The sequence below is a fragment of the Amblyomma mixtum genome, chromosome 3 (genome assembly GCF_055824585.1).
Source record: "Amblyomma mixtum isolate Tamu chromosome 3, ASM5582458v1, whole genome shotgun sequence".
NCBI classification, from domain to species: Eukaryota; Metazoa; Arthropoda; class Arachnida; order Ixodida; family Ixodidae; genus Amblyomma; species Amblyomma mixtum.
In genome coordinates, this window is record NC_143014.1 from 381,854,773 (window position 1) to 381,864,443 (window position 9,671).

General features: G+C 49.0%; 1 pseudogene; it reads right to left on the bottom strand.

Annotated features, from left to right (window-relative positions):
- Positions 1-2,690: 2,690 nt before the first annotated feature.
- On the bottom strand, positions 2,691-6,150 carry LOC149357032 (uncharacterized; annotated as a pseudogene).
- Positions 6,151-9,671: the final 3,521 nt, after the last annotated feature.

Genomic DNA, 9,671 nt, shown 5'->3' on the forward strand with positions numbered 1-9,671 from the left:
GTTGGCTTCTGTCATATTTACAACGAGCCCCTCAATCCCCTTCCTTGTTTGCTTAATTGCTTAGCTAGGGCCTCGATTCTGGCAGCCTTGATGCCATAGGAAGCATAAGAGGATTCTCACACAGCTTCCACCCTCTCCGTTCGATGACGTTCTACGTCACACCTGCGGTAAATCAGGACGTTCTACGTCCGCCGCTTATGAACGTGGGTGGCGCTGATGAACAATCTCAATGTTAGGTTACTTGTAAACATAAATACCCCCGAAAGCAGAAGGTTTGACAGCCGTCGCCTTAGCTCAGAGGTAGAGCACCGGACGCGTAATTCGGAGGTCGTGGGTTCGGACCCACCGGCGGCATGTGGTTGTTTTTTCTTCTGCTTTTCTAATCAATTATCTTTAAGCGATGACATATTCAGTAATATTCTAAATTGATCAACCCCACAAAATAAATAAACTAATTAAAACAATCCCCTGTGCCCCTTGGTTTCTGTGGCTGTTGGCTTCTGTCATATTTACAACGAGCCCCTCATTCCCCTTCCTTGTTTGCTTAATTGCTCAGCTAGGGCCTCGATTCTGGCAGCCTTGATGCCATAGGAAGCATAAGAGGGTTCTCACAAAGCTTCTACCCTCTCCGTTCGATGACGTTCTACGTCACATCAGCGGTAAATCAGGACGTTCTACGTCCGCCGCTTATGAACGTGGGTGGCGCTGATGAACACTCTCAATGTTAGGTTACTTGTAAACATAAATACCCCCGAAAGCAGAAGGTTTGACAGCCGTCGCCGTAGCTCAGAGGTAGAGCACCGGACGCGTAATTCGGAGGTCGTGGGTTCGGATCCCCCCGGCGGCATGTGGTTGTTTTTTCTTTTGCTTTTCTAATCAATTATGTTTAAGCGATGACATATTCAGTAATATTCTAAATTGATCAATACCACAAAATAACTAAATTAATTAAAAAAAATCCCCTGTGCCCCTTGGTTTCTGTGGCTGTTGGCTTCTGTCATATTTACAACGAGCCCCTCATTCCCCTTCCTTGTTCCCTTTTGTACTAGGAATTGCTTTGTGATATGAGAGATTATTGCGCAGTTCGATTTAAATTCACCTCATTGACTGCTGCTAGTAAATTTCAGTGCGAATATATTTCCCCAATGCATTTCTTGCTAAGTATCAGTGACACTGCCTCCAGATGGGCGTCACAAAGTTTTCCTGACAGCAGGTAGCATCAGATGTCGAAGTGGTGATTTCTTTTTTATTTTGTATTCGTGCTTTTCTGAGTGTTTTGAGGGCAAAATTATCAACACCATAGCGCTAACACGCATCAGTGCTTTAGAAGGCTTAGCGTCTCCCAGTTGAAGCGACACGATGGTTGGTACTGCTATGAATAAAGCACTGAAAGACGTCGGACACACAGGAGATTGATGCACGAATACAAAGTGCATCGTAGCTCGTGTGTGTACCTTTCTTCCTTCTTTGTTCGATGCTTTCTTTCGCTTACTCATGTCATGCAACACTAGCTAAGCCCCAGGCCACCATTGCAATATTGGCTCAATTCCCGCATTAACTATTATTCAGTGAACCTTGTTTCTGTACAAATCCTCTATTTAATTGAAAAACAGTATTTCAGAAAATATTAGCAACACATTGAAGAAAAACGTCAGGTAATAAGAGGGTGAAGAAATTTACGCAAGAGATTTGGGAAACTAAGATAATATTTACACGTTCAGAGCGTAAAAAATAAAACAGTCCATGAACCTAAAGCACACAAGTAAAGTTCAATGATTGTGAATGACACCAAGTACAGGAGTTCGACCATGGGCAGGTGTCCTGCCACGTCCGAAAATGTTCATGCTTGAAGTGCTGATGGGAAGACACACCTTCAGCTTCAAGTACATAATGGGGCTAGCAGTTCGACTGGACACTGAAGCCACCGGCGCGCACGTAGTTGCCACTGAGCTTGAACGCCAGTGCTTTCCTCATCTAAGTCACTGTTACGACCGGCTCACTCATTCGCTCTGAGGACGGCGAACAGGAGCCCCTCACTGGCGTTCGATCTCTGCCACCTTTGAGGCCTTCTACACTCACCCCCAGGTGACTCCAACCGTCATGGTAGCCTTCCACTTCGCCGGGTGCATCCTGCCCAACATGTGGCAGGACGACATAGAGGCCAGCTACCACCAGCGCAGCAGGCGGCGCTGGTGGCGTGGTCGAGCGCCAGCATGGAACAGAAGGAGGCCTCGGTCGACGAGGTCTCCGCTTCTTCGGGCACGTGGAGGCCGGGGTCTCTCGCAAGACGATGGTCGCTAGATGCAGCGTGACCGCGAACGAGAAGCACGTGGTGGTAATCTTCGCCGCGATGGCGGTGCGGAACGTGCCGACCGCGGCGTGCCTGGCGTCGACTGCAGCTGCGGCTTCCACGTTGACCAGAGCGTCGTCAGTTGCAGGCACCTCGCACTGATGGAGAATTTCGCGAAGGTTGGTCTGCGCAAAATCGCGACGGCGCTTCGAAGACTCGACGAAGAGCCGAATGTTAGCTGTAGCGGTGAGAAGAACGCTGGCCACAACTGCACCAAGAGTACACACACCTCCCTTGACAAGTGGGCGCTCAGATTCTGGCAGCCAGCCTTGAATCACGAAGTGGTGCTTCCACCGTGGCTGTGGATCATCCAACTCGAACCTGTATGGATGGTGCACCTTCATCCCAGCAGGGCACACAGCAGCAGCTCCCACTGGAGCAGGTCCGCCTCGCGTTCGGGTGTCACCGCCGGCTCCCGTGCCGCACCAGGCTTGAAGAACAGCTCCGCAGCAGCGCCAAGGGCCGGCGTTGCCGTCTGTGGACACCGCCGCTGCCGGCAGTACTGGTTCAGGAGAGCATTGGAACGTGCCCCGTTTCCCGAGTTGGGGGCAGCGAGGGACGACTTCACCGATGACTTCAAGCATAGTGCAGCAGCAATGCGGTGCATGCTCCGGGGGCTCGAAAACTGTCTGCGGCCAGCACACATTTTTAGCTCGACTATCGCCGAGCGCGAGTCGATGACGCTTGATGCTGTTGTTGTTGTTGTTAGCCTTTGAAAGAATGGCACAAAGGCTAACAACAACAACAACAGCATCAAGCGTCATCGAGTCGCACTCGGCGCTAGTCGAGCGAAAAATGTGTGCTGGCCGAGCTAGGCTGAAAAGAGCTCACTTCATCTTTCTCTTTGTCGTGGAATCGTGAACAGATTCTGGCTGATGTGCTCTAAGTGGGCCCGCAGCTGCTTGATTGTGAGCGCACTATTTCTTTTTCTTACAGCAAGCAGCTATTAGGGACAAACCAGTGTGTTATCAGTCGCTTCGTTACATCACCGAACAAAAAAAAGAGTAGAAGCAAAGGAGGAAGGAGAACGAGAAGGAGTAGAAGAAGAAAGTAAGGAGCGTCGCCAAAGGCCGTTAGTATTCACGGTCAAACCGAGCATCGGCGATCTCTTGATTGGCGATATTCATGAAATAGACGCCACGCTGCGGTGGGGCCGCAAACTAATCTTAAGAGGATCGGCGCGAGAGGAACCACGTTGTTTGCGCCGGTGCGACTGCTTCGCAGTCTCAATCACCCAAGTTGTTACAGTTTTTCTGCAAAAATATATCCTGTAGAGTGCTGTTACATGGCGTTTGCGTGCTTAGCGAGATAGATGAGCCGCTAAATATCGCTACATTGTTTTTCTGCTGGCAGTAATGCTGACAGAGCATGGAAGCAGGGAGTTTTCCTACTGTAGTAAAACGTTTGAAGGACCGTGAAATCACTCCTATTAGAGAGTTTTATTATGGCGTATGAGCGCTTACGAACGCTATACGCAAGCATTTAGCGGGAGGTTACTGTAAAAGTCGCAAGAGCACTTTCAGTTTACCGTACAACCGCCCGAACGCAACGATAGCTAAGGCCGCAGTGGCGCCATCTGGTGTTACAATGTAAAAACATTTTGTGTCGTATTTTTCGTGCTTAGCCGAGGCATTGGCCAAGCTGATACAAGTCGTATCACATAGATAGCCGGTTGCTTGGCGTCCCGGTGAGTCGCGCACTGCGCAGTCAAGGCAGGGCCCAGCTTCTTTTTAAAATTTTTTTAGGTAACCGAACCGAGCAAGGTTTTTTAAGAACGTCATCGTACGTAGTAGTATTCTTTCTGACCCCTACTGCCCTACAGCCGAAACGGCCGAAACGGCTACTTTTGGCAAGGCTATGACTACCTTGGCATAAAAATCCAAATCAAGCCAATCCACAGTCGGCGGTGTTTTGTTAGGGTTAGGAACGGCGGAATCGTTACACAGAATCCAAAACAGGACAAGTTTATCACTCATTCGTTCTGCTGTCGGCGAGAGGAGGCAAAGCGAATATCACATGTTCAATTTAAAGGCAATGAATGTACCTAAAAACCCAATAATATAACATTTTCTCTCCGAAGCGGGCGACGTGGGCGCCGCCATGGTGACAACGCTATTTTTCCTGGCGTACGCAAGAGCACGCACGCTAAATTCTATAAATAGCGTACGTAACGGGAACGTACGTAAGACATCGGTTGGAGATAGCGGGAGTCGGCACATCAATTCGCCTTACGACTATGGGTGAAAGGGCAAACGTCAGCAATGCAAAGACGTTCGTGCTGACGCCGCACAATTCTCTGAATGAATCTTGCCTCTCATTCAGCGAATCATAGCCAAGAAAGACACAGCTTCTCTCATCTGTTCCAGTGGTTGTGGACCTTGTGGGTGCAACTGCCCGCACAGCAACGCTTGTTGCGCTTGTGTGTGACACTTGTGCAGAGGCTGAACCGTTTGATGTCACCGAGAGAAAAATGCAGCAGTGGCCTCCGGGTTCCTCAGCATCTGTTTGAGTCCCCTGGAAAGTGTTACACATGTACAAGCAGCCTTTTGTTATTCAGCACAAATAATTTTGTTGTGAAGCTATATGAAGAAATTACCACGACTAGTTAGAACAGAATATGAGTGCTGTTGAGGACACACATGCATAACACCAAGCACATTAAGATACTCTCAAGGGAAGTTAACATTACTGACAGGACTGCCATGGTTGCGCACAGCTGCACTATTTAGGACGCAGCAGCTGTGGCTGTCTTTATTTTCTTTTTCAAACCTAAACAAGTCTGTTCACTCAGAAGAGCCAGGGTCAGGAAACTACATACGCAAGTTACTTTTCATTCATGCAAAGAGGTAAAGTAGAAGCCGAAATGAAAACTAGAACGACTAGTGCGCAATTTTATTGTATCCCCCTCTTAGTAGTGCGTTTCCCCAGTAGTTTAGGATCGTTAAAAATGCATACTGTAGAATTACGCCACCGCGCATAAGAACACCCTACGTACAGCGCGCGTTATTATTTAAGGTTATTCTAAATGTGAAGGGTTTACCATGGACGCAAATGTAACGCTTTCTTCTGGAGCTTCCCATTGCCCCTCATCGGCACCAAGGGCCTGACCATTGAGACACGGAACGCCTGGTACAGTGGCTGAATCGGCAGATGTCTGTGCCGCACCCGCTGATACGCGCCGTTGAAACCTAAGAAAGAAAAAACGCATGATTGTTCCAAAGAACCGAAAACTGCGCAACTTGATTTGGGTTTGTTCGGACCGCGTCATCAATATAAAGCACTGTATCGTATCAGAACTTACCGCTCGTATCTCCCTAGCTTCGTTGCAGGCCCAACGCCATGGTCTTTTCGGTAGCAGGACGGGAATATTGTTGGGATGTAGGCTGGATGGTGGGCAAAAGAACTTCTCTCGTTACCCCCCACGAAGTGGGCGCTACATATGCGTGTATGGCCCTTAATGGGATGCCACTGACCTCCGTCCGCACTAATAAAGAAAAAAAACGCAGTATTACTTGCAACTGTAACACTGGAGCAAGCCAAAACAAGCTTATTCTAGTAACGTTGGCCAAAGCAAAGTCAAAAATATGAAATGGGCAATTGTTTACCTTGCTCGTCGTACTGCTTTGATCCAGCGCTCCCGTCGCTCTTTCTCGTAGTGTTTCCATGGAAAGCCATAGAATTTAACCTTCGGGAGCTTTCCCACAACATTTCTGTAGCTATTGTGGCAACCATAGACGCAGCAATAAACGGTACCACCTTTTTTTTGCGCGAGATTCGGTGCCGTCCGACCGAGACGCCATGCTGACTGCACTGAGACCGGCTGCTCCGAGATGACGGGAAACTTCCGCCGCGTTTCACAGGTGGCGCCACCCGTTGGGTTCAAAGCAGGAGCGCACGAAACGTATAGGGGAAACACAAAACACCACCACGCGATAAAAAATAGACAAAATACGTGTTATTGAGAGAAACGAGAGGCACCCGAAGTAACGTCGGAACTCCAGTGCTCAGCTGCTATGAAAAATAAAATTATCAGCGAAAAAAAAGAACAACAGAAGTAGCTGTGACGCTAAAACTATACAAAAGTTACACATAAGGCCAATAAAGGCTCAGTGAAGAGCGGGCACATCGCACTGCGTTTCTGCAACCCGCTCATTCACGGGAGCAAGGGGAGGAAAGGCGAATGATTTATCCACCAACCTCGCGAAATTGAAAGCGTGGAAAAATAGTCGGTACTGGTGTCGATAGAAAGTGGTTTAATAAAACATGATAAATGGAAGGAAAAGATTTTTGCCAGCCCCGGCATCTGCCATCGCTGTGGGAAGCATTTGAGCTGGGGCAGCGGAAATAAAGAATAGCAGGCAGTGTGTAGAAGTGAAATGAAATAGGTGAGAGGACAGTTAGAAAGGATAGGGGGAGAGGTACACTGGGCAATACATATTTACATATAATATTTACATATATTTACATATATTTACATATTTACATATTAACGAGTGTACATATTAACGTATGTACAGGTGACACGCGCGTGATGATCTAGTTGAGGATGAGGAAGTAGCTTTCTAGCACAATTCAGGCTGGTCTACGGCATCCGCCAGGCGCAGATATTGGCGCAAGTGCAGCCAGCAGTAAAACGGCAGCGCATCGAGGCCGGGACGACCGTCGGGGCTCTCGTCGCAGACGACGCGTTCTCGGACAACGCCGGCGGCTCTCGTGAAGGCGTTCATGTCGTCCAGACTGTGGAGCTTTCTTTTGATCGCGTCCTCGGCTTCGTTTTCACCGACCGACGACATCTCTCGAACTTTGGAGACTACCGCGGGGTCCGAACCGAGAAATTCGAGAGCCTCTGCGCCCCTTTTGGCGACAGTGCGACCAGTAACAAACCATGCGGCTCGGAACGGCAGCGCATTGTTGCGGGCCAGAATTTCCTGAATGCGGTCCAAGTGTCTGCTAGCTGCATGCAACGCGGACGCCTTCACCGAAAGGATGGTGTAGTTGGCCTGGATGGCCTTGGCGAGCTTGCAGAAGAACACCCAAGACGTCTTTCCGCATTTTTCCAGCGTGTACGTGAGAGCGCGAAGCCTCTTGCTGGAACAGACTACATCGACGAGAAGTCCTGCGTCTCGTCCAAACCGACACCAGCGCTCAATGACGAGGACCCTGATGCTCGTGTTCTGCCTGAGTGCATCGAGAAGCACGCGGGACTGCGCGGCCTTTGCGGAGAACTTTATTTCCACCTCGTTCACCGACTTTGTCTCCTTCAAGAACTGAGCGAGAATTTCAGCCTGCTCGGCTGTAATGGTGTACTTACTGCCTCCCTGGGTCACCGCCAGGGTTGACAGGTGGTGGAGCATGCTTAGCTGCCTAAAAGAGCGGATTATTTCAGCACAGGCTTCGACACGCACGTACATGCTACGAATTCGCTCTCCCTCGAGCACCGTGTCCGACAGCGGGTCGTATTGATCAGCTCTTTGGATGTCCCATCCGCTGCCGTCGCGATTGACGCGGTACGGCCGCTGCCAGCCGGCGAATTGCACCTCTTCGATTGAGTCGTTCGTGTCCAAAGCCTCAGAGGAAGAATTTGCGTTCAGATTCCGCAGCGGTGCGGCTCTGTCACACTTGGGCATTCGACGGCGAGAGCGAGCGAGATCCGTCGCCGCCGAAAAGTTGCCTCGTTCACACCTCCCGGCCACCACGTCGCATAATACCCCTGTCATACGGGCACGTTTGAACTCCTTTCAACTCCCTTCAGCCAAGGTAGTCTTTATCTCGAGGGAGATGCGTGCCGTGTCACACGGCAGTCCTTAAGGGAAGGAAGTTCAAAGAAGTTCCTCGCGAAAGGAGATCGGTCATCTCCCTCGAAGGGCGAAGGGAGTACTCTCGCTTGCAGTGCGCTTTACTTCCGAGTATGCCAACAACCTTTATCTTCAATAAATACACTTTTATAGTGACTATATTAGTTATTATATCATAAAACAAGCACTACAGCTCGGTTAGTTATGTTTAATTTTGGTGGCAGCACTGTACTCTCGAGCTAGGCGCTTGCTTGACAGCTTGCCTTGACTGCGCCTTATTTGTTTGTTTTGATCTGTGGTCGCGCACATGCTCGCACCTCGCGCGTGTACTACCTCTACGATGGACGATGCATCCGCGCTACCCGTGCGCAAGCAGGTGCGCAGGGTGGTGACTATGATCTAGAAACACAAACTTCACCATTAGCAACAGCACTGATATCTTCAGGTGATGCTCCGATGTCCTTCTTCTCATTTAGCCGCCGTAAGCAGTTGCCCACGTTTTCTCTTACAGTTACAAAGTTTTGAGACATGAACAAACACTGGGTGACCGTGAGTATTCTTAGATTTTAACGCTTTTCACGCTAAGCCCGTATCATGATCATTTGTTATCCCTTAAGGCCCCTAAGTGGGGTATTACATAAGGAGGGGGGGGGGGGAGATCGATAACATATGCATTAATGGTCCCGGCAGAGCACGTGTTTGAAGCGAGTTTCGATTCTACGTAACACGCAATGGCTGTTTGTTCTCTCAGAACAAAGGCACTCGCGTCTGCTATCGGTACGCTTGTACAAAAACATAAGAAGGGCTTTGGTCAAGCTGCTTTTATCTCTCCCGGAGAGAGATGAATCTTGCACCTCAGCATTATTTTTCGTTGTCCCAGGAGTGATCGCCGTTTTCCGAAGTTTTTTTCAACGCAAACATACAGCTCAATGGAATCGCTTTTTCAATGCAATCCAGCGGTTGCTCAAAAGTACTTTCTTATCGGCCTCCTTCAGCAATGCGAAAGTTTTTCTCGAGTAATTCTTTTCGGTACACAAGCCCCACAAGTTTGAGTGGACGCGAACGACTCTGTGCCTTCTGGAACTGTGAAGCGCTTTCCTACGCGGCGGTCGAACGCAGCCCAAGAAGTGAGAAAAACACTGCGCTGTTCGGTGCAGTTCACTTGCGTGCTTTTTCTCCCGCTTTTTTTTATTTCTAAAGAACTTCCTAATGGGCCCAGTTCAGTATAACCACCGCACTCGAGTTCACAACTTTACACAGCTCACGTGAAGTTACTGCGGTTGATGTTTCTGAGTCTTTCACGTTGTTCGTTACAAAAATGAAATTTCTTGTTCTGTGAACATACTGCACCGTAATTGGTGATAGAAGACGATAGACGGTGCCTTATTTGAAAGCGTTACCGCGAAATGTGGCTTTAAAGTAGTGTTTTAAAGTCTGAACAATTGTTGACGCAAAGCGCGGCAGCGTGCAAATGCGAAGCCTCTGAAAGTTGATATCGGTGATTATAAGACCATCGTCTCGCTATA